The sequence below is a fragment of the Carcharodon carcharias genome, chromosome 5, assembly GCF_017639515.1.
Source record: "Carcharodon carcharias isolate sCarCar2 chromosome 5, sCarCar2.pri, whole genome shotgun sequence".
NCBI classification, from domain to species: domain Eukaryota; kingdom Metazoa; phylum Chordata; class Chondrichthyes; order Lamniformes; family Lamnidae; genus Carcharodon; species Carcharodon carcharias.
In genome coordinates, this window is record NC_054471.1 from 114,976,646 (window position 1) to 115,000,979 (window position 24,334).

Consider the following 24,334-nt stretch of genomic DNA (forward strand, 5'->3'; position numbering starts at 1 on the left):
AGTCAACCATGTAGGAGGGCACTGAAATCATATGTTGACCAGACCAGGTGGGGATGGCAAGTTCCTTTCCCTAAAGGGCACCAGCAAACCAGTTGGGCTTTTTACAACAATATGGTAGATTTCAGTCATGTTTTGGCTTCTAGGAAAGAAAATTCATAAGCTATTAACTGAATTCAAGATCATAACTTCACAAGGTGTGATTTGAGCTCAAAACTTCTCGGTTGTTAATCTAGTTGTTAATCACTTAAATATCATCTGTAGGTAAAGTCTAACCTCCAGGTGTATTAAACTTCCAAGTTTCAACTTCTCTGATGGCTCTGTGGATAAATGTGCTGCTTGGTGTGGTACTGAACCATGCAGACTACAAAGGTTCGAGGTTTGATCTCTATGCTGTGTTGGCTTAGCTGATCTCACTTGAACAGCAGTAGGCACTTTAGAGTTTAGCGATATGGAAATCATTTCCTCAATAATAAGCAGAGAAATCTGATGGATATCTGGATGTGTGAATATCGAGTCATCCAAAAACAACAGAATCAGGTTTTCCTATTCTGTAAACCTGCTAAAGTCATTAGTTAGACTTTAGACTCAAACATGAAGAATGACTACTTAAACAAGAAGGGCAGCCAGTACTCATCACTGACATCAGCAGCAGTTGGCTTCTTAAGAAGAGAAGCGGGAAAACAATATTTTGAACCCTGCTGTCGTTCTACATCTCATTTTTATATCAGTAATGCATACCAATTTCCACGCAACCAAAACAGCACTCAGACTTGGCTACAACTCTCACATTATTCTACACTATGTCAAAATAGTTTCATGAGACAAATATCTCCAACCATAGGATAAAACCTGATAGGCCCTTCCGTGGAATAACAGGCCCTTCCATGGAGTAACAGAAGTAAAATAATTTTATAATGTCTGGTCAACTCAACCGTGAACACAAAAATGGTGGTAAGATTGAAAAATTGTTTCAGGTTCAGGGTAGAACAGAGCTTTGTTGATTTTCTAATTCTAACTTCTCCTCAAGGTTTGCTTTTGCAACCAAAAAAAATCAACCCAACCAGAACAGAGATTACTACAGTACTTCAATGTTGCTTTCAGGGTCATACTATTGAATGCACACATGGCATGTCTGGAATGTTGTCTCGACAGTTGCATGTGTCACTCCCAAAAATGTACAACACAAACAAATTTCTCCAAGAAGCTCAAATCTAGTTCTGGTGACAATTCCACCAATGACGTTAAACAATTATCTCTTTTAAATGCTGAAAATGCACTTGCTGTGCATTTCATGCACTTGTTGCTTCTGATTCATATTTACAGCTTTTCTAAATGTTTTGCACCAGTTTATCCAAGATGTAGTTGATGCAGTTGATGTAGTTTATATGGATTTCAGCAAAGCCTTTGACAAGGTCCCACATGGGAAACTTATAAAGAAGGCAAATGCACATGGGATACAAGGTAATTTGATAAGGTGGATTCAAAATTGGCTTAGTTGTAAGAGACAGAGGGTGATGACAGAAGGATGCTTTAGTAACTGGAAGCCACTGATGTACCACAGGGATCTGTGCTGGGTCCCCTATTATTTGTCATTTATATAAACGACATGGATGACCATGTGGGGGGTAGGATTAGTAAGTTTGCGGATGACACAAAGATTGTCTGGGTGGTTAACAGTGAGGTTGAGTGTCTTGCGCTACAGGAAGATATAGACGGGATGGTCAAATGGGCAGATAAGTGGCAGACGGAATTTAACCCTGAAAAGTGTGAGGTGATACACTTTGGAAGGAGTAATTTGACAAGGAAGTATTCAATGAATGGCATGACACTAGGAAGTTTTGAGGAACAAAGGGACCTTGGTGTGTGTGTCAATAGATATCTGAAGGTGGAGGAGCATGTTAGTGGGGTGGTAAAAAAGGCATATGGGACACTTGCCTTTACCAATAGAGGCATAGATTACAAAAGTAGGGACGTCATGTCGGAGTTGTATAGAACCTTGGTAAGGCCACAGCTGGAGTTCTGGTCGCCACATTATAGGAAGATGTGTTTGCAGGATGTTGCCTGGGATGAAACATTTAAGTTATGAAGAGAGGTTGGATAGACTTGGGTTGTTTTCGTTGGAGCAGAGAAGACTGAGGGGTGACCTGATAGAGGTGTACAAGATTATCAGGGGCATGGACAGGGTGGATGCGGAGCAATTGTTCCCCTTAGTTGAAGGGTCAGTCACAAGGGGACGTAAGTTCAAGATGAGTGGCAGGAGGTTTACGGGGGATGTGAGGAAAAACATTTTTTACCCAGAGGGTGGTGACGGTCTGGAATGCGCTGCCTGGGAGGGTGGTAGAGGTGGGTCGCCTCATATCTTTTAAAAAGTATCTGGATGAGCACTTGGCATGTCATAACATTCAAGGCTATGGGCCAAGTGCTGGTAAATGGGATTAGGTAGGTAGGTCAGGTGTTTCTCATGTGTCATTGCAGACTCAATGGGCCGAAGGACCTCTTCTGCACTGTGTGATTCTATTATTCTGTATAAAGTTAGTAACTAGAAATTGTTAACAGTCACCCTAGTAATTCTATCATGCTGTTGTGAAATCTAAAATGACCTAGCTCTCAAATGTCAAAGTAACAAGATTGTCAAGTCTGACATTTCAGTGGCAAGTATTCATAGGAATACTTATATAATTTGTTTGGATAACTCAGTACCTGCTTCTGCCTTTCCTGTCTTAGAGCTAATGGTGCTTGAGCAGTAATAATGAAACATTCAAGCAGGTTCTTCCTTTCAGCAGGCAAAATTGCTAGTTGTAAGTGACTAAAGATCTTGAGGAAAACCTATTTATAGATACAAAAACAAATCCACATTCTAAGTCCACTGTCTCCCAAGAACTGCATTAAATTAAACGTAGTAAATTTAACTTAAAAACACCCCCATGGAGTGTATCAATTCTTTAAAAAATCTTTTGTGTCAGAGAAAGTAAAAGCCAGCCAAGAGATTATGCATGCCTGCATCTTTGTCTTAATCTGGCAAACAAGATTGTTTTCCTGCTGCATTTTTAGGGTGGGTGGAGTTCTTCCAGAATGTTGGTTCACAGACTGCAGCAAGAAATGTATTTCACTGTATTTCTGATTCAGGATTCAGGAGCAGACCTTTGTCTGCTGTCTCCGATATTCTTCTCATATAGAGTATGACCATGTGAATTAACATTCAGGAGCCATCAGTTATGTTGCTTGTTACAATTTAACAAATCAATTTTAAAATTGTTTAATATACAAATGAAAATAGCCACATGTGATCTAGTCGTGCTCACTTCAATGGATTTAAAACAAATTACGAACATATAAACATACAAAAGTGACAGAAAGTAAAAGACCAGCTGATCCATCAAGCCAGCCCCACGCAACATGATGGTTAGAGCATCATGACTAAGCACTTCCCTCCCCTCCCCACACAGCCATGTAATCTCCTGGGCGAGGCAACTTTGGTGAAGCAAGGAAAAGTGCTATAAAACCAGACTCAAAAGTCATTTGCAAACATTATCATTTAAACATACTAACAATAATAAACTATTATGATATTTGTTACTTTCCTCCAATCTATAGGCTTATGAAACCCAAGCTTTGTGTTACCTAACCACTCCTTTCTAATTTACCTAATTTTTCTTTCAACCCTAGTGGCATCCTTTACTTTGGCCATTGTCATCTTAGTTTTGCAACAAAAAAAATTGATTTGCTACACAATGTCACTGTACTGTTACAAAAAGTTATTGTTCACAGGAAAATCTGAGTCTTCATAGTATCAGTTGTAATAGCCTAAGTCAGTCAATATCATATCAAAGGTTTTCTAACAGCATTAAAACAGCTGATTTTTAAAAAAAATTGATTATAGTAACATCCTCTCTTCTGATATGCCTTTCCCTGCCCTGTTCTGACTTGTGAACAACGAATGTAAAACAACAACTTGCAGTTATATTTAACATAGTAAAACGTCCCAAGAAGCTTCACAGCAATGTTATCAAACAAAACTTGACACAAAGCCACATAAAAAGAGATATCAGATCAAAAACTTGGCCAAACAGGTAAGTTTTAGAAAGTGAATTAAAGGAGAAGAGATAGGTAGAGACGCGGAGACATTTAGGGTGGGATATCCAGAGCTTAGAATCTAGGCAGCTGAAGACATGGCTACCAATGATGGAGAGATAAAAACTGGAGATGGGCAAGAGGCCAGATCTGAAGGAGTGCAAAGGTCTCGGAGGGCTATAGCATTTTACAGAGAAAGGAAATGGTGAGGCTATGAAGGGATTTAAATACAAGGATGAGAGTTTTAAAATCGAAGCATTGCTGGATCAAGAACCAATGTGTGCAAGGATGATAGTTGAATGAAATTTGGTACTCGTTAGGAAATGGGCAGCAGACTTCGAGTGAGATTAAGTTTCTGGATTCTCAAAAGTAGGAGGCTGTCCAGGAGAGTTTTAGAATGGTCAATTCTATAGGTAACAAAGGCATGGATGAAGGTTTCAGCAACAGATGATCTGACCCTTGACTAGTAAAAGCTATGCTGAGTGATCTTTAGTCGGATCAGGAGTATCATTAACTTTGTGTAATAAAGTCATCATGCTTTTATTTATAAACTCATTTCTTTGAAAGAAAGACCAGTAGAAGAGTAATATTACACTTATCAGGGAACAATAAGACTTCCTTTAATTTCAAGCCCCCATCTTAGAAGATGTACCTTCCAGCTGTTCAAGGCCACAAATGCTGCCAAAATTTTACAATAACTTAGCAATGCCTGGAACATAAGAAACCATTTATCCTCTGTATGAGCAGTCCTAACAGCCACCATCAGTGGTAATGTACTAGACACAGTATTTTTATGGCAGCGTGAGGTTACTTTTACTGTGCAAAACACTAAGGTAATACGTTCAGGATTATAAAAATTATGAAAGTAATACAATCTGCCTAAAATCAAATGAAACCACAGGTTATCGAATGACTTGACCTTTGCTAAATGTATTTTGCTATGATTCCCAATTACCAACAAATTTCCTTGATCAATATCTTGTAGGTGTTGGCAGTATAAGGGAGGAACTTGACTACTCAATATGATTTAATCATTAACTGTGTCAAAACAGTGATGGATATTTAGTTTGTTTTGCCTTAACTGATAAAGTAGTCATTTCCATAAGACAAGCTGGCTCTTTTTTACAGAAGTATTCTGCTTTATTTCATCATGCAAAGAAATACGACTTTTCGAATGCTGTTCAGAAATTGCAACATAGCCAAGCAACATTTTAAATTAAGTGAATAAAAAGGAATCATAAACTTACTTCCCTTCAAATGGACAATTCTTAAAAATGAAATAAAATTTAAATTTCCCCTTCAACGAGCATAGGGCCCACAGGGACTATGCAATAATGAACCATTACCAGAACAGCAGCCACTGTGCTAATGAAAGCTTGCCTCAGCTGTTTCAACAGTTGGAACACCTCCTAGGCTCTCATTATTTACCAAAGGTGCTACAAACTGAGACATTGTCCATCTTTTGCATTGAGGCATACAAGTCAGTATCTAGAGACACAGTATTCCCTTCCTAATTTTCTAGAGAGTAAATATTTCAAGATTACTAATAATCTCACAATCAAAATGGTAAGTGTGTTACCAATCTTAAAAAAGGTTTGCCATCTTTTGCCAAGGTGTCAAAAACTGTAGCAGGCTTATTAAAAATGGGAATTTATCCTGCGTTCTGGTGTTTTCTTTGCTGCTAACTGAAAATTGTAATTACTAATGCTTCCACATACAATTGTGGGGCAAGATGCAGTTAAAATAAAGTTTTTTTTTGGCTAGATTGGGCTCTGAGCCAAGTAAACATCCAAGTTCAAATAATACATTTTGATTACAACCATCTCTAACAACAAAGGTGAAACAGTTCTTGTAAAGGTGATAATTCTGCTAAATTAATGGCTTTAATTAATTTTATGTGATGGCAATGCTTCATCTTTCACTGTCCAGCATCTACACAGCCAGTTTGCTACCAAGCATCTGCTAAAACTGCCCTAAAGCCAACTTTTGGAGATGGAGGAAGGGACAACTCTTCCTCAGGTCCTTCCAAGGTGGAGTTGCCCCGAACTAAATGCAGTACTCCAGATGCAGTCTAACCAATGCTCCATTCGACGCAAACATAACTTTGCATTCAAGAACCTCGAGATAAAGGCCAACATTCCATTAGCTTTGTTAATTATTTTTTGTTCCTAGTGTAATTGGACACCTAAATCTCTCTCTGCTAATCCACAGTTCTTAGCTTCCCTCACCATTTAGAAAATACTCTGATTCATCTTTTAGGTTCAAAGTGGATGACTTCACACTTTCATGTTGAATTCCATCTACCACAGTTTCACACACAATCTATCAGTGTTCCCTTGCAACTTTCAGCTTCTACATCCACTTTAAACAAAAACTTGCATAAAGAAATATCTTTTTTTAGATATGTATAATCAAAGTTTATAGTAAAACACTGACTTTTGTACAGATCCCAGGGCACTAGTCACATGTTGCCAATTTGAATACATACCCATTATCCATACGTTTTTACTATTAGCTCTGAAGCAATTCCTTATTGAAGTGAAAAGGCTGCCTCCAATTTCACACACTCATTTTTGTTAACAGCCTCTTAAAAGGACCCACATCAAATGTCTCTCAAAGTCCATATAAATAACTTGTAGACATTTCCTTATCTACCATGTTAGTTGTCTCCTCAAAAAAAATCAATAAGGTTTGTTAGATAATAATTGCCTTTTACAAATTCAAGCTGGTACTCGCTGGTCAGCTCATATCTGTCCAAATGTTCAGTCACTCTATCCCTAATAGCAGATCCTAGTAACTTCCCCAAAATTAATGTGAGATGAATAGGCCTATAATTTCCTACTTGATGACTTGGATTTTGCTGTATTCACAACAGTAAGGCTATCAATGCTCATCCTTATGGTGTAAATCGGATAGCAGCTTCTGTGCAGTTAAATGTAGAAATACTAAAGTTACTGTCAGATACACTCTACTCCTCAACAGGGTGCCCTCACTGATAAACTGAGCATTGAAATGACTGCAATGGCATGAAGTTGTTGCACTTGCGCACTAATTCAATCTAAAGACAGATGAAAAGATTAGGGTTAATGTATTCAGGACTGAATTTACCAAAGCGTATTAAATACTGATAACTCTCTAGACCTGAAAAATTAATTTTACAAGTGTGGAGTCTTGTTCCTTCAAAAGAAAATAAGTGTGGGAGTCTTTTTTTACTTTTTCTGTATGTTTTATTTCTCTCCCTCTTAATTCTTTATGTATTTCCCAATCTTTACTTCATTTTTTGTACATGATTTAAATTTAATTTATATTTCCTGCTTTATACTTCCTGGTTTGAACTCTACGTGGCCTAGTAAAAGAGCTCACTGTTTCTAGCTTTATCCAGAGACACCACAGATAGATTGTAAAGGTTGTTGCACTGGAACAGAACCCAATGACTGGAAGTCAAATCTTTGTGGGCAGCAGTCAGTGAGTAAACACTGCTGATGAGATAATATACATCATTTTCTCTTATTGTTCTTAAATAATGGAGTGAGATTGACAACTTTCCAATCCAAAAGACAGTTTTGGAAGATCATGACTAGAACATCTGCAATTTTCTCACATACTTTAAATAACCTTGGGGTGAAAACCATTGGCTCCTAGAAATTTGTCTATCTTTGACAACAGTAATTTCTCTACTACCATGTTTTTACTTGCATTGAATCAAGTTTTAGTTCCTCTATGTGATTTATTTTTGCTTGTATCTCTGGTATTTTATCACCTTTTATGGTGAAGACTGATACAAAGTAGTTATTTAGAAAGGTTTCCATTTCTTGATTTTAGAAATGAAGAGAGCTCTAATTATAATGGTGAGGGATACTTCAAAAAACCACCAACTTTCTTTATGTTTTCATTTACTATTTTTCCTCCTCACCATTCTTTGGATTTATCTATTCACCAACTTAGTCTGTGAATCCTGTCCTTTGATCATGAGCATCAAACCACTGTTCAACAGCAAGAGTTGTTGCAGATGAGTTCGGTCCTCTCCTCACCCAGTACCCATGCCCTCTCACTCAAGGATCACTAAGTATCAAATAAAGTAGGAATCTTCTCTGATTTTCCCTTCCTTAACCTAAGAAAGTAAAACCTGAGAAAGAGGATGATGTCAGTTATACCCAGTTATAAATCAGATAGCTCAGCATTGTCCAGGAATAAAACATGGGACCTTCCTGGTCTACTTGGATCAGTACAACAGAAGGAAGTCAACCATTTGATCCAAACAATGCTTTTGTTCTTCCGTCAGGTGAGGGGAATCAAGATGGAGATTTTTTTGGGGAGTGGGGGGGGTGGAAATGAAGAAGCAATAACCAAATTGCTGCCCATATACAGCACTTTGCACTTTGACATTCTATCAACCACTCAACTTGAAGCCTATGCAAATTTACATTTACACTCCATTGTTTGCTGCTCCTCATAAAAAGATTAAAGTTGGAGTTGTGTATAATTCACAGTTTTACTTATTAAGATGAAAAACTTCTTTTCCTGAAGCACATAGAAAAAAACAGATCAAATCATGATTCGAAAATTATGCTTCCGCTTTTAATTTTTAAAAATGCATCAGTCCTGTACAGTCAGCGTTTCAGTACTTGGCAGCAATTCAATCTCCAACAATATTCCATGTACTGTGGATCTCATTTTCAGATTAGAAAATTAAACCAAAAGAAACAACAACTACAACAAAGATATTGAGTGATCAAACAGGATAGTTGCAAGAAGAAAACTGCTTTTTCTGCTCAAACTTACAATCCATTTGTCAGAGGTGCCCTGCTTTTAGTGAGAAGCACATTACGTATCATTATACAAACATATTCTCTTTCTCTTTCTTTCTCTTTAGTTCTGATGAAGAGTCATACGGACTCGAAATGTTAACTCTGTCTTCCTGTCCACAGAAGCTGTCAGGTCTGCTGAGTTTTTCCAGCTATTTTTGTTTTTGTTTCAGATTTCCAGCATCCGCAGTATTTTGCTTTTACAAACATATATATTGCCTACATCAGTGGTTTTCAAGCTTTGCTGTATGGGAATCCTCTGCATATTGACACATTCTCAGGAGCCCTGTCCAACTGCCAAAAAAAATTGCCTTACAGAAAACAGCTTTATTACAATTATAATAAAAGATAACAGAAAATAGCACGTTAGTAAGTCAAGAAATACAAGATGTGATGTAAACAAAGATAAGATTCTGCTTCCAGAGCCCCTAGGCTCAAGGACCCCAGTTCGAACACCTGTGGCCTGTAACACCGTACACAGTAATGACAAGCCATACACAATAGATATAAAACAGAAAAAATATGTAGGCTATTGTATTTTTCCGCTTCCTGTCATCAACAATTTCAAATTATGAAGCTCCCATTTCTTGGGTTAGAACCTTCAACTGCACCATGACTTTGAAACATAGCTGTTCAGCAAAATGGCTTCATGAATACTATCTTCTAGAAAACAAAAAATTCCATGTTTTTTTCATCAACTCATATGAAATATGAACTGCTGTTATCTCACCAGTTGCTAGAGGCCACAACCACTGGGTACACAGCAATGTCACTGCATGCTTAGAGAATAGGAGGCATAATTTGCCACAGGGTGCAACATTCTACACCAGTATTCCACTTCCTGAAGTGTGGCATTCACTGGGCTCAGCTGAGAAACAACTATGGTGGGTTTGAGACTTTAACCTCTGCAACATTAATGTGAAACAACCATCTTGACTACTTTTCTTTCAGGTCAGTTTGTTTAGAATCTATAACATGACCCTCTATTCACAGACGTTTAAGAGCCAACCATCTATTAGTCTGTGGCTGATAGATTTCAGTTGTCTAAAGATGACATGCACCTGTCCAAACATACACACATGAAGTGTGAGCACATTTCTCTGTACTAGATACACCATACAAATAAAGCATCAATATTCATCACACTGGAACAAGCACTTAACTCATAACTGCATTAATTATCACAGGGATTTGGAGCAACATTTCAAGGTGGTTACATCAAACTAATGAGAGGTAATATAACAGCATCTCCTCATAGCTGAATTAAATAGCTCTTAACAGTCTTTCTACAAAGGTCATCAGGAATCATCTATTGTATGAATTTCTTCATTACAGCAGTCAATACAAAACTGCTACTACTGTAAGAGTGCAGCAACACGAGAATATTTGTCAACAATTCCTAAAATAAAACACCAGATTGCCACTTGTGATAAATTTCCAAATTTAAAGATCATCATTGTAATATACAATTATCTGTGCTGTCTATTAGACAATACAGTGTGACTAATTATTTGAAATAAAAGAGAAAATTATTGACAAAAGTACTTTATTACTGCTGCCATCAGTTTCAGGGTATTGCATTGTGGGCTTATTTCACGCACCAATTTTGATTATTCTCTCCCTCCTCATGCCACAAATCAATTTCTCATTAGCAATCTTCTCTCTGATTTGTGCTAATCAACTGCTATATACACATTAAAATAGTCAGGGAAGGGAGGATGGGAGGAAAAGTGACCTACACACATTGTTAATGTTCTTCATGGTAGAGACAGAAGCATTATATAACACAATGCGAATTGTATTGCTATGCTGCTAAGGGATAGATATGCATGAAAACCAGCCTGACACTTTTAGGCCACAAGGTCTTAATGGCATAAATAGGCATTTCCTGAGGTCAGTTAGAGGGTAATTACACTTTAACACATCCTGAGGTCAATTACAGTACTTCCTCTGAAATAAGAAAGCAATGAATTATCTTCTTCTTTTATAATTTCTATAGAGTGTGACAGAAATTTGCATGTGTGACACCTGAAATGTGTTAGATGTTTCTTAAGGCTTACATATTTTATAACAGATCTCCAGTGGCAGTATCCATAGGTATTCTGGGTCACATTTCACACTCCAATGTTTGATGCTTAGCTGCTAACTCAGCCTTTAAAGTCATTGCTCTTGATATGCAAATTCAGAAATATTCGATCTATGTAGAAACTGGTGAAGTCAATCTGTTATAAACCCTAACAAATTTTCAGGTCAACAAATGACTTTCTTTCTCTTTTCTTAAGGCTACATTGCCTCTGTACTAAATTGTGACAATCTGAAGTGCATTGTCTAGAGAATGATAGATACGCACTAACTGCAAAACATATAGTCATATATATCAAGGCAGCCAGATCTGTGACACCAAACATATCAGATTAATCAGGAACATTAGCTTTGTCAATAATTTGTGAAAATGACAACAAAATGAACAGTGAAAGACATGGAATAATTGTAATATACAAACTTACATGTATATCAAAGCACATCCTTCCAAAAATAACTCTTCTAAAAACAATCAATATGGCGCAAGAATCTAGTTATATACATTATAATGTATAAACTATGAAGGAGGTTTTGTGGTAGCAGAGCATCCAATGGCACCTGCTGTTAGTTAAACTTTCCTTGACACATTTAAACTTTTTTTGAATTTCTTGCACAGCTGATAAAAGCACAGTGAGGGAAACAGACCTCTGACACCTGAGTGAACAGGGTAAGAAAATGGATATCATTAATCAATCAGATTGAAGGATTGTGAAATTAATAGCACAAGGACTGTGAAGGACATATAAATCATAATGGGTGGAATGTCAAATCAGGTACAGAAATTCGGAGAGGGCAAGAAAGATTGGATTAAGGGAGAGAAAAGAAACAAAGAAAAAAGTGAATTTTATGCATAAATAATATAGTACTATTAGCATCACTATTATTTAACAGCAAACATATGAATTAGGTGCAAGAGTAGGCCATTCGGCCCCTCAAACCCAATCTGCCATTTCATAGGATCATGGCTAATCTGAATGTAACCCCAACCCCACATCCCTGCCTACCCCGATAACCTGTCAGCCCTTTGTTAATCGAGAATCTATCAAGCACTGTCTTAAAAGCACTCAAAGACTCTGCTTCCACCGGCTTTTTTAGGGACAGAGTTCCAAAGGCTCACACCCCTCCGAGAGAAAAAAATTCCCCTCATTTCTGAATAAAATGAGTGACCCCTTACTTTTAAACAGTGACCCCTAGTTCTAGATTCACCCACAAGAGGAAACACCCTCTCCACACTGTCAGGACCTTAAAGGTTTCAATTAAGTCACCTCCTATTCTTCTAAATTTCAGTTGATACAAGCCTAACCTGTTCAGCATTTCCTCATAGGACAACCTATGAGTTAGTAATGGAAGGGGTCATCAACAGCGCTATCAAGCGGCACTTGCTTAGCAATAACCTGCTCACTGACGTCCAGTTTGAGTTCCGCCAGACCACTCAGTTCCTGACCTCATTACAGCCTTGCTTCAAACATGGACAAAAGAGCTGAACTCCAAAAGTGAGGTGAGAGTGACTGCTCTTGACATCAAAGCCGCATTTGACTGAGTGTGGCATCAAGGAGCCCTAGCAAAACTGGAGTCAATGGGAATCAGGAGCAAACTCTCCATTGGTTGGATTCATACCTAGCACAAAGGAAGATGGTTGTCGTTGTTGGAGGTCAGTCATCTCCAGGACATCACTGAAGGAGTTCCTCAGGAGTTCCTTTAAGGCCCAACTATCTTCAGCTGCTTCATCAGTGACCTTCCTTCCATCATAAGGTCAGAAGTGGGGATGTTCGTTGATGATTGCACAATGTTCAGCACCATTCACAACTCCTCAGATGCTGAAGCATTCCATGTGCAAATGCAGCAAGACCTGGAAAATATCTGGACTTGGGCTGACAAGTGGACAAGTGGCAAGTGACATTTGCGCCACACAAGTGCCAGGAAATGACTGTCTCCAAACGAGAGAATCTAGCTGTCACCCCTTAGCGTTCAATGGCATTACCATCACTGAATCTCCCACTACCAACATCCTGGAGGTTACCATTGACGAAAAACTGAACTGGACTAGTCTTATAAATACTGTGGCTACATAAGCAGGTCAGAGGCTAGGAATCCTGCAATGAGTAACTCACCTCCTGACTCCCCAAAGCCTGTCCACCATCTACAAGGCACAAGGCCAGAGTGTGACTGAATACTCCCCAATTGCCTGGATGAGTGCAGCTCCCACAACACTAAAGAAGCTTGACACCATCCAGGACAAAGCAGCCCACTTGATTGGCACCACATCCACAAACATTAACTCCCTCCATCACCGAGGGACAGCAGTAGGAACGTGTACCATCTACAAGATGCAGTGCAGGAATTCACCAAGGCTCCTTCAACAGCACCTTCCAAACCCACAACCACTACCATCTAGAAGGACAAGGGCAGCAGATAGATGGGAACACCACCACCTGGAAGTTCCCCTTCAAGTCACTCATCATCCTCACCTGGAAATATATCACCATTCCGTCACTGTCGCTGGGTCAAAATCTTGGAATTCCCTTCCTGACAGCACTGTGGGTGTACCTACACCACATGGACGGCAGCAGTTCAAGAAGGCAGCTCAGCACCACTTCCTCATGGGCGACTAGAGATGGGCAATAAATGCTGATCCAGCCAGCAAAGCCCACATCCCATGAATGAATTTTTAAAAACTGCTCATTCTCGGTATTAGTCTAGTAAACTTTCTCTGGACTGCTTCTAACACATTTACAACTTTCTTTAAATATGGAGACCAGTACTATACACAATACTCCTGATGTGGTCTCACCAATGCCCTGTATAACTGAAGCATATCTTCCCTACTTTTATATTCAATTCCCCTCACAATAAATTATAACATTCTATTAGCTTTCCTAATTACCTGCCGTACCTGCATAGTAACCTTTTGTGATTCATGCAGATCCCTCTGAATCTCAGAGCTCTGCAATCTCTCACCATTTAGATAATAAGCTTCTTTTTATTCTTCCTGCCAAAATAAATGATTTCACATTTGCCCACATTATACTCCATTTGCCAGATCTTTGCCCACTCATTTAACCTGTGTCACTTTGTAGCCTCCTTATGTCCGCTTCGCAACTTACTTTCCTACCTATCTTTGTGTCATGAGCAAGTTTAGCAACCATTCCTTCGGTCCCTTCATCCAAGCTATCCATTACATAAATTGTAAAAAGTTGAGGTCCAAGCACTGATCCCTGTGGCACATCACTCGTCACTTCCTTCCAACCAGAAAAAGACCCATTTATGCCAACTCTCTGCTTCCTGTTAAGCGAGCCAATCTTCTATCCATGCAAATATGTTAGCCCCTACACCATGAGCTTTTATTTTCTGTAATAACTTTTGATGTGGCACTTTATCAAATGTCTCCTGGAAATCTAAGTACAGTACTTCCACTGGTTCCCCTTTATCCACAGCACATGTGACTCCTTCAAAGATCTCCAATAAATTGGTTAAACATGATTTCCCCTTTACAAAACCATGCTGACTCTGCCTGATTGCCTTGAATTTTTCTAAGTGCGCTGCCATCACATCTTTAATAATAGCTTTAACATTTTCCCTATGACAGATGTTAGGCTAACTGGCCTATAGTTTCCCGCTTTCTGTCTCCCTCCGTTTTTGAATAAAGGAGTTATATTTGCTATTTTCCAATCTAATGGAACCTTCCCCGAATCTAGGGAATTTTGGAAAATTAAAACCAGTGCATCAACTTTCTCACCAGCCACTTATTTCAAGACCTTAGGATGAAGTCCATTCAGACCTGGAGATTTCTTAGCCTGCAGCCCCAACAATTTGCTCAATACCACTTCCCTGGTGATTGTAATTTTCCCGAGTTCCTCCCACCCTTCCATTTCCTGATTTACAGCTATTTCCAGGGTGTTACTTGTGTCCTCAATATTGAAGACCGAAGAGGATACAAGTAACATCCCAGGAATAGCAAAATGTTGCCCAATTACATTAATCTGCAAAAGTCAACATCGATGAACATATATACACATAGGTAAGTACTCTTAGTTAGCTTTAAACTTATTCCATCAAAGGATAAAGAAACTGTGGAAGATTCAGCAGGTTGCATTTTTAATGTACACACTCCTATAATTAACTCCAAATGTCACAATCAGTAATCTATGTGAGTATTGTAAGCAATTGTTGTGCACACTAACAGTTACTATCAGTACAAATGCATACACACAGTATAAACTGAAAAAACAACCCTATAAAAACAAGGCAAATATTATTTTAAGGTAATACCATGAAGTGATTTTAAAGCAGTTGTTTATTTTCATGTTTCAAATGATATTTAGAAAACAAGTTCAAGCTTACAGTTTCAGATATCTGTAATGTCATTTAGATTAGGGCATTATAAATCTCATTCAGGTGGCAATTATTCTGTATTTTTAACCACTCAAAATGTCCAAGCCAATAGTATTTGAAAACTTACCCTCTCGTTCCACCCTCTTCCCAACCCCATCACAACTCCACAGCCATTGATAGTTCCAACTAACTTACTGCCATGATTGTTGAGTGGATTGGGTCAGTTTTGTAAATAACTTCATATAATTTATTCAAACATGGTCATCATTTTTTCCAGGTTATCATGATTCATGAGGGACAATCTGATTTATAAAAGTCAGACAGACTTAGATTCAAAATGCATAGTTAAATAACTGAAAATGCAAATTCAATTGATGATGTCATGAGACTCCCTCCACTGAGTTACAGGCTTGCTGCCACCTCCACTGGGCAGGTATTGTCTACATCACAGAAAACACAAGAAGTATTGTTATTGATGCAAAGTGTTTGATTGTCTTCAGAAAAATTGGCTGCAGCAGTCTTACTGTAAGCTACACCTCAAATTAGAAATAAAAGCTCAGCAATGCCTCTTTTAACCTTTAGCATCTTTTCATGTTTTCACTTAAGTAAAAAAAACCTCAAATTGGGAGGGGAAGAGATTTTGGAGTTAATGAGTTCATTTAATATTAATAAAACATATACATATAGACTTATTAGTGTAAGTCTCTTAAATAATTCTGAACATCCTGGATCCTAAATTCCCTACACAATATTTCATAATGAACAGGTATTTAATATCAAAAGGTATGTTTAAACTGTATACTTGAAGATTAGATACTTGACTTAAAAATTCAGAATGAAAAATACAAAACATTTTTCACCACCCCTTTTCTAATCGCTATTGAAGACACTGACTCTTTCACCACAGGTGGTGGAACCTTCCAGTAACTCACCCAAGGGATAATCCTTCATGTCTGAGCCTTAAAAATGAACAGGCTATGTGACCTCCTTGCGGATGGATGGAGGGATGGGGAAGGGTTTGAAGGAGGAGATGAAACATCGTGGCCAAGCCTGATCTTGTCCTCTTTATGTGGCCACAGATGAAAACTTTCCAGCAGCTGTAACTGGATCTGACCAAGCTCTGACAATGCTACAAATAATACAACACAGGTACCATGGTGTCTTGGGAGTTTCATTTTGTAATTAAAAGAAAACAGCAAAGTAGTTAAGTTCAATGGTTCAAAAATCCATGAAACTTATTTTAAAAACAATTAAATTGTCCTGCTCTAAGTAACAAGATCCATGACTAAAAAACCTGCTGGCCTACATTTTCTCCACAACGCTGTCTATGTATGCTCATATTTTCTAAACATAAATTCAGCCCTCCATGAAATATACCAAATCTTGTAATGTTCATGGCACTGCATCCAGCATTTCAACATGTCCAACCTGAACTTAAATAGCAACAACAAATCACTAACTAAGCTAGAATTCTGACTAAGTACTATGAATTCAGCTAGCCTGCCCTAGCCGGTGGTGACCCTGTAGCAACCAAGAACTGAGTTTGTGAATGTCAAACAGCAGGAGATTGAAAACCCAATCCTGTACTTGCCAAACCCATTCTTATACATCCCAATCATAAACTCGTCACCACTTCTTCTTCACTCAAATCTACCCCTGTACATCACAAATTCCATTCCTTGTACATTAATCACACTCCTTCATCCCAAAACCCCAATCCTGTACATCCCAAATCCTGATTTCGTATGTTCATCTGTAAATCCCACTCCTTCATCCCAATTCCCACTCCAGATCTAAATCAATCCAAATCTCCGACAATACTGAGTGATTTCATCTGACACCAGGCCGGACATTCATTTCCAGTTTTAACTCCAACCACCTGCCGCTCGGTGGCTGACCGACCGCTCCTCCCCGGGACACCGAGGCCTGGATTCCCCCATAGGCGGCTCTCTCTCCGGCACGGCCCTCTCTCCCGACCCCGAACTCCCTCAAGCCTGGCTTGGCCTGGCCTGGCCTGGCCTGGCCTGGCCTGGCCTGGCCTGGCCTGGCCTGGCCTGGCCTGGCCCGGCCTCACTCACCTCCTGCCCGCAGGATTCGTGTCCGTTCTCCCCAAAGCCCGAGGCCGGCGGCCCCGATCCCCGCTGACTTGTTGCCGAGCCGCAGTGTCACAGCAATAACATGGCGCTGACAGCAGACACAGGAAGAGAGGCCAGAGCGTGAGAAACACAGGGGAAGGAGTCAGAGAGAGTAAGAAACCCAGCGGGCGGAGCCAGGGAGAGTGAGAAAAATAGGGGAGGAGTCAGAGAGGGTTAGAAACCCAGGGGGAGGAGTCAGAGGGAGAGTGAGAAACCCAGGGGGAGGAGTCAGAGAGTGTGAGAAACACTGGGGGAGGAGTCAAAGAGTGTGAGAAACACTGGGGGGGGGGAGGGGTGGTGGCAGGAGCCAGAGAGAGTGAGAAACATAGGAGGAGGAGTCAGAGAGACTGAGAAACCCTGGGGAGTCAGAGTAGGAAACAGATGGGGAGGAGCCAGGGAGGGTGAGAAATAGAGGGGGGGGGGAGTCAGAGAGAGTGAGAAACAGCGGGGCAGGAGTCAGGGGAGTGAGAAACATAGGGGCAGGAGTCGGGCAGAGTGAGATACAAAGGGGAGGAGTGAGGGGGAATGAGAAACAATGGGAGGAGTCAGGGACAATTGGAAACAATGCGTTTCCAACAGTGAGAGATTATATAATGAATAATTGGGAATTCACAAAATTTCCCAAATGAGCAATTTGGGCCATGCAAATGTGTGGGGAGGCGATGGTGTAGCGCTATTGTCACAGGACTAGTAATCCAGAGACCCAGGGTAAGGCTCTGGGGACCAGGTTCGAATCACGCCATGGCGGATGGTGAAATCTAATGATGACCATGAAAATCCCACTAATGCCCTTTAAGAGAAGGCCATCCTTACCTGACCTACATGTGACTGTAGAGCCACAGCAGCCCTCTGAAATGGCCGAGCAAGCCACTCAGTTTTATCAACTTGCTACAAAGCCTCAAAAATGGAATGAAAGCAGACGGACCACCCAGCATCAACCTATTCAGCCCTGTCGACATTGCAACGTCCCCCTTACATCTGGGGGCTAGTGCCAAAATTGGGACACCTGTCTCACAGCCTAGTCAAGCAACAGCCTAACATAGTCATCCTCATAGAATCCCAACACCACCATTACTATTCCTGGGCAGGACAGACCCAGCAGAGGTGGCGGCATAGTGGTATAAACTCAGGAGGGAGTTGGTCTGGGAGTTCTCAAGATCGACTACCGCCCTCAGCTGACGAATCAATACTCCTCCATGCTGAACACCACTTGGAGGAAGCACTGAGGGTGGCAAGGGTGCAGAATGTACTCTGGTTGGCTGTAGTAATTATAGTTCTAATAAATGTAGGACTGTAGCTTTAAGAATAATCCTGTTGTAAGATCACATGATCTGCATAAACCAATGAGCTAGCAGTGCGGGGAACATCTATGAGAGAGTCTTCTTTAGCCATAGAGTTAGATGCACACATGTAGCTGCTGCTGCTGCTGCTTTCTTGTAACCAAAGTTCAATGTTTCCACCAAGAAAAGTGGCCTGGGAAATCAACTCTATGAAAAACTGGTGACGAGGATAAATCAGATCCAGTAGTGTCCCTCACCCAGAGATTGTGAGTATCTAAGATAATTAAAAAGAAAGAAAGATATATTCATCCGAGATGCCACAGTTTGGCAGAATCGGTTCCTTTGAGCCAGCCACAGACAACTGGTCTCAATATATAGAACGTCTTGCGTTCTACTTTCAAGCCAACAAAATCATGGGGAGGAAAAGAGGAGAGCGACTTTCCTGGGTATTTGTGGGGGCAAAACCTACAGTTTAATTCAAAGCTTGATGGCCCCCAGTGCCTCTGATTCGAACACCTTCAGTGAATTAGTAGACCTCGTTAAGGGACATTTGCAACCCAAATCTTCAGTTATAATGCACAGCTTCAGGTTCAATTCACGGAATAGAGCCCCAGGGGAGACCGCTGCTACCTACGTGGTGACATTAAAACAACTAACAGAATATTGTGATTTCGTTGAAACCCTGAATGATATGCTCAGGGATCGTTTGGTCAGTGGCGTGCCAGAGAATGCTATTCAGTGAAGATTGCTGGCTGAAATAGATCTTGATTTTAAGAAAATGTTAGAAATAGCGCTTGCGATGGAAGGTGCTGTAAGGGATGCGCAAGCACTTCATGGTTCACAAAATAGTACCGTTTTCCTAGCTGGACTGGAACGATCAGCCAAAAGTGGCACAAAAAGCCACGACTCCGCCGCAAAGCGGGAAACAGCCTGAAAATTTAGAGGAAACGACTTAGCAGCAAATTCAAAAACTAATTTTTATCAACGTGGAAACAATCATAGCCCTAAGGATTGGCAATTTTAAAAGGTAGAGTGTTATTTTTATCACAGAAGTGGGCACAAATTGAAATATTGCAAAGCGAGATTAAAACAGGCTTCCAGGCAACAAACAAAGTCGAATGAAGTATTTAGTGTGGAAGAGCAAGAAACAACCAATTCTGACATTTATTCCTTATTCAACATGAAAGTTGGGAAGTCAGAGCCAATTACTGTCACATTGCAAGTAAATGGTAAACCCTTAAAAATGGAAGTACACACAGTTGCTTTTACTATTGTAGTAGGAGAACACACTTTCATATATTTAAATAAAAGTACTCACCAATTAAATTTGGAACAAACCTCTGCCAAGTTGAAAACTTACACAGGCGAAGAAATTCAGGTAAAAGGTATCACCAGAGTGGCTATGGGTACCCGCATGGGCCCCAGTTATCCCTGTCTCTTTATGGGGTATGTTTCCTTGTTCCAGTCCTACCCAGGCCCCCTGCCACAACTCTTTCTCCGGTACATCGAGGACTGCTTCGATGCCGCTTCATGTTCTCGTCTGGATCTGGAAAAATTTATTAATTTTGCTTCCAATTTCCACCCCTCCATCATTTTCACGTGGTCCATCACTGACACTTCCCTTCCCTTCCTTGACCTCTCAGTCTCAATTTCTGGTGATAGACTGTCCACCGATATCCATTACAAGCCTACCAACTCCCACAGCTACCTCGACTACAGCTCCTCACCCCATTCCTGTAAGGATTCCATCCCATTCTCTCAGTTCCTTTGCCTCCGTCACATTTGTTCTGATGATGCCACTTTCCAAAACAGTTCCTTTGACATGTCTTCCTTCTTCCTTAATCGAGTTTTCCACCCACAATGGTTGACAGGGCCCTCAACTGTGTCCGGCCCATCTCCTGCGCATCCACCCTCTCCATCCCAGAACCATGATAGGGTCCCCCATGTCCTCACTTATCACCCCACCAGCCTCCGTGTTCAAAGCATCATCCTCCGCCATTTCCACCAACTCCAGCATGATGCCACGACCAAACACATCTTCCCTTCACCACCCCCGGCGGCATTCCGCAGGGATCCTTCCCTCCGGGACACCCTGGTCCACTCCTCCATCACCCTTTACACCTCAACCCCCTCCCATGGCACCTTCCCATGCAACCGCAGAAGGTGCAACACCTACCCCTTTACTTCCCCCCTCCTCGCCGTCCAAGGGCCCAAACATTCTTTTCAAGTGAAGCAGTGCTTCACTTGCACTTCCCTCAATTTAGTCTACTGCATTCGCTGCTCCCAATGCAGTTTCCTCTACATCGGAGAGACCAAATGCAGACTGGGCGACTGCTTTGCGGAAAACCTTTGGTCTGTCCTCAGGCACAACTGAGACCTCCCTGTCGCTTGCCATTTCAACATACCATCCTACTCTCATGCCCACATGTCCATCCTCGGCCTGCTGCAATGTTCCAGTGAAGCTCAACGCAAACTGCAGGAACAGCACTTCATCTTCCGACTAGGCACTTTACAGCCTTCTGGACTTAATATTGAGTTCAGCAATTTCAGTTCATGAGCCCTCTCCTCCATCCCCTTCCCCTTTCCAATCCCCCTTTTTCCAATAATTTATAATTTAAAAAAATATATATTTTTCTTTTCCCACCTATTTTTACATTTATTTCGAACTATTGTTTTATCTCCACCTTTTAGCCCATTTTGATCCCTTCCCCCCACCCCACCCCCACTAGGGCCATCTGCCATTAGCTTGTCCTTTGTCCTTTTGTCTATGACATCTTTGGCAATCTCTTCTTTGCCTCCACCTTTCACTGGCCCTCTATCCAGCTCCACCTGTCCCAGCCCCCTCTACCAGCTTATATTTCACCTCATTTCTCTATTTCCTTAGTTCTGATGAAGAGTCATACGGACTCGAAACATTAACTGTATTCCTCTCCGCAGATGCTGTCAGACCTGCTGAGTTTTTCCAGTTATTTTTGTTTCTGTCACCAGAATACCTTATTATTATGGACACCAAACAGCTGAAGGTAGAGGACCAAGCCTTCTAGGTCGAAATTGGTTGAGGGAATTTAACCTTGAATGACCAGTGAGATTTCAAAAGGAAACAGGAAGAATTCCTGAATTGGAAAAGGAACAAGGCAAGTTACTTCAGAAAGAGCCTGGAGAGTCCAAGGACTGCAACTGAATGAAAAAGGAGTGTGTAGCCATTCAGAAACCTGAAGAAATGAAGACTGTCTTAAACAATGACATGGAAGAACAGCAGAAGAAATTCAAGGAGACACTGCTGAATGACAGAATTCAAGATGAAGTGAGTGAGCTTCGCAAAGAAAGGGAAAACCTGTTGAAAGACCTTCACACACTACAAAGATCCCTCAGATCAAAATTTGTACCTCTGGAAAATTACAAAGAGAAACACATCACTGAACAAACTGAAGAACCAGTTGGCAAAGAAGCAGCAATGTTCAATGTTCCCAGAGGAAGCCAACAGATACAAGAAGGAAACAGAAAGGCTGAAGAATCAGCTGAATGAAGCTAAAGAGGCTTGGAAAATAAAAATGGTAGAACTTTCCAGGATGCCAGCAGATAATGAAATCATGGGTAGCTCAACTACTGAACTAAGACAAGTTGAGATTTCACCTCAGAGAAGTCTGGCCAACAGTGAAATAAAAAAAAAGGCTGAGACTAAATTCTGTGGTAGAAAGAAGACACATAGGAAGACGATGCAGAATGATTGATGAGGCAATGTCTTCAAACAAAATTAAACCTGATATTTCCCAATTTGGAGGGGAAGGTGGAGAAAAGTCAAGGGAACCAAAAAGCAACTCATGATTTCCAATGTTGCGAGCAACAATTTACTGTTGGAGAAACAGTATATGTAAGGAATTTCGGTGGAGGGCCGAAGTAAGCTCTGTGACCAGACCATTGTCGTATCACGTGGAAGTGGAGGGCCTGAGCACCTATAAGCACGTGGATCATTTAAGAAGAAGGGAGATACTCCAACAAATGATGTTTGACCTGTAACCACTGCTGAACCTGTGGTTCCTGTGGAAGATGCTCACCAAGGATAGACATGCCCGATGTCTCTATTCAAGTGGAAGATGCTGAACTGCCTGTGCCTAATGAGGTACCTGATGTTAATGCGGTTCCAGAGAATGTAGTTCCTGCCAAAGAATCGGAAGTCATGGAGCTACGACTTTCCACACAGATCAGGAAACCATTTGAAAGACTGAACTTATAATTTCATGACCTGTTATAAGTATTGTAATGTTATGAGATAAATATCCTTGTAAACACAAAATGTCCAGAAAAGTTAAAGGTGGAGGAATGTAGTAATTATAGTTTTGATAAACATAGGACTGTAGCTTTAAGAGTAATCCTGTGTTGCAAGATCACATGATCTGTGTAAACCAATGAGTCAGCAGCACGGGGAAAGCCAGGAAGAGGGTTCTTATTTAGCTATAGAGTTAGATGCACACATGCATCTTGAAAATAAAGTTAAATGTTTCCACCAAGAAAAGTTGCCTGGAAGATCAACTCTATAACAGTGGGGGATTTCAATGTTCATCACCAAGAATGGCTTAGCAGCACCACTACTGACTGAGCTGGCCAAGTCCTAAAGGACATAGCTACTAGATTGGATCTGCGGCAGTGCTGAGGGAACCAACAAGAGCGAAAAACATACTTGACTTCATCCTCACCAACCTACCTGCTACGGATGCATCTGTCCATGACAATATCAGTAAGAGTGACCACCGCACAGTCGTTGTGGAGATGAAGTCCTGCCTTCACATTGAGGATACACTCCATTCTGTCACGTGGCACTACCACCATGCTAAATGGGATAGATTTCAAACAGATCTAGCAACACAAGACTGAGCATCCATGAGGTGCTGTGGGCCATCAGCAGCAACAGCATTGTACTCGAACACAATTTGTAATCTCATGGCCTGGCATATCCCCCACTTTAACATTACCATCAAGCCAGGGGATCAACCCTGGTACAATGAAGAGCACAAGAAGTCATGCCAGGAGCAGCACCAGGCATACCTAAAAATGAAGTGTCAACCTGGCCCTACAACTCATGTTAACTTGCGTGCCAAACAGCATAAGCAGTAAGTGATAGGCAGAGTTAAGTGATCCCACAACCAATGGATCAGATCTAAGCTCTGCCGTCCTACCACATACAGTCGTGAATGTTGGCAGACAATTAAACAATTCACTAGGGGAGGAGGTTCCACAAATATCCCCATCCTCAAAGATTGGGGAGCCCAGCACATCAGTGCAAATGATAAGGCATTTACTACAATCTTCAATCAAAACTGCTGAGTGGATAATCCATTTTTGGCCTCCTCCAGAGGTCCCCAGCATCACAGATGTCAGTCTTCAGCCAATTCAATTCACTCCACGTGATATCAAGAAACGGCTGAAGGCACTGGATAGTGCAAAGGCTATGGATCCTGACAATATTCCAGCCATAGTACTGAAGACTTGTGCTGCAGAACTTCTTGCGCCCCTAGCCAAGCTGTTCCAGTACAGCCACAACACTGGCATCTACCTGGCTATGTGGAAAATTGCCTGTACATAAAAAGCAGGACAAATTCAACCCAATCAATTACTGCCCCATCAGTCTACT

The 24,334-nt window shown here is 40.8% G+C and overlaps 1 protein-coding gene across 8 annotated transcripts in view; it reads right to left on the reverse strand.

Moving 5' to 3' along the window:
- Window positions 1–17,551, reverse strand: part of LOC121277996 (intersectin-2-like) — a 216,145-nt gene extending 198,594 nt beyond the window's left edge. For all 8 annotated transcript variants that reach the window (XM_041187974.1, XM_041187968.1, XM_041187971.1 and 5 more), the window contains exon 1: window positions 17,369–17,551. The gene's annotated coding sequence lies outside the window, so the exon portion shown is untranslated. The remainder of the gene's footprint in view (window positions 1–17,368) is intronic.
- Window positions 17,552–24,334: the final 6,783 nt, after the last annotated feature.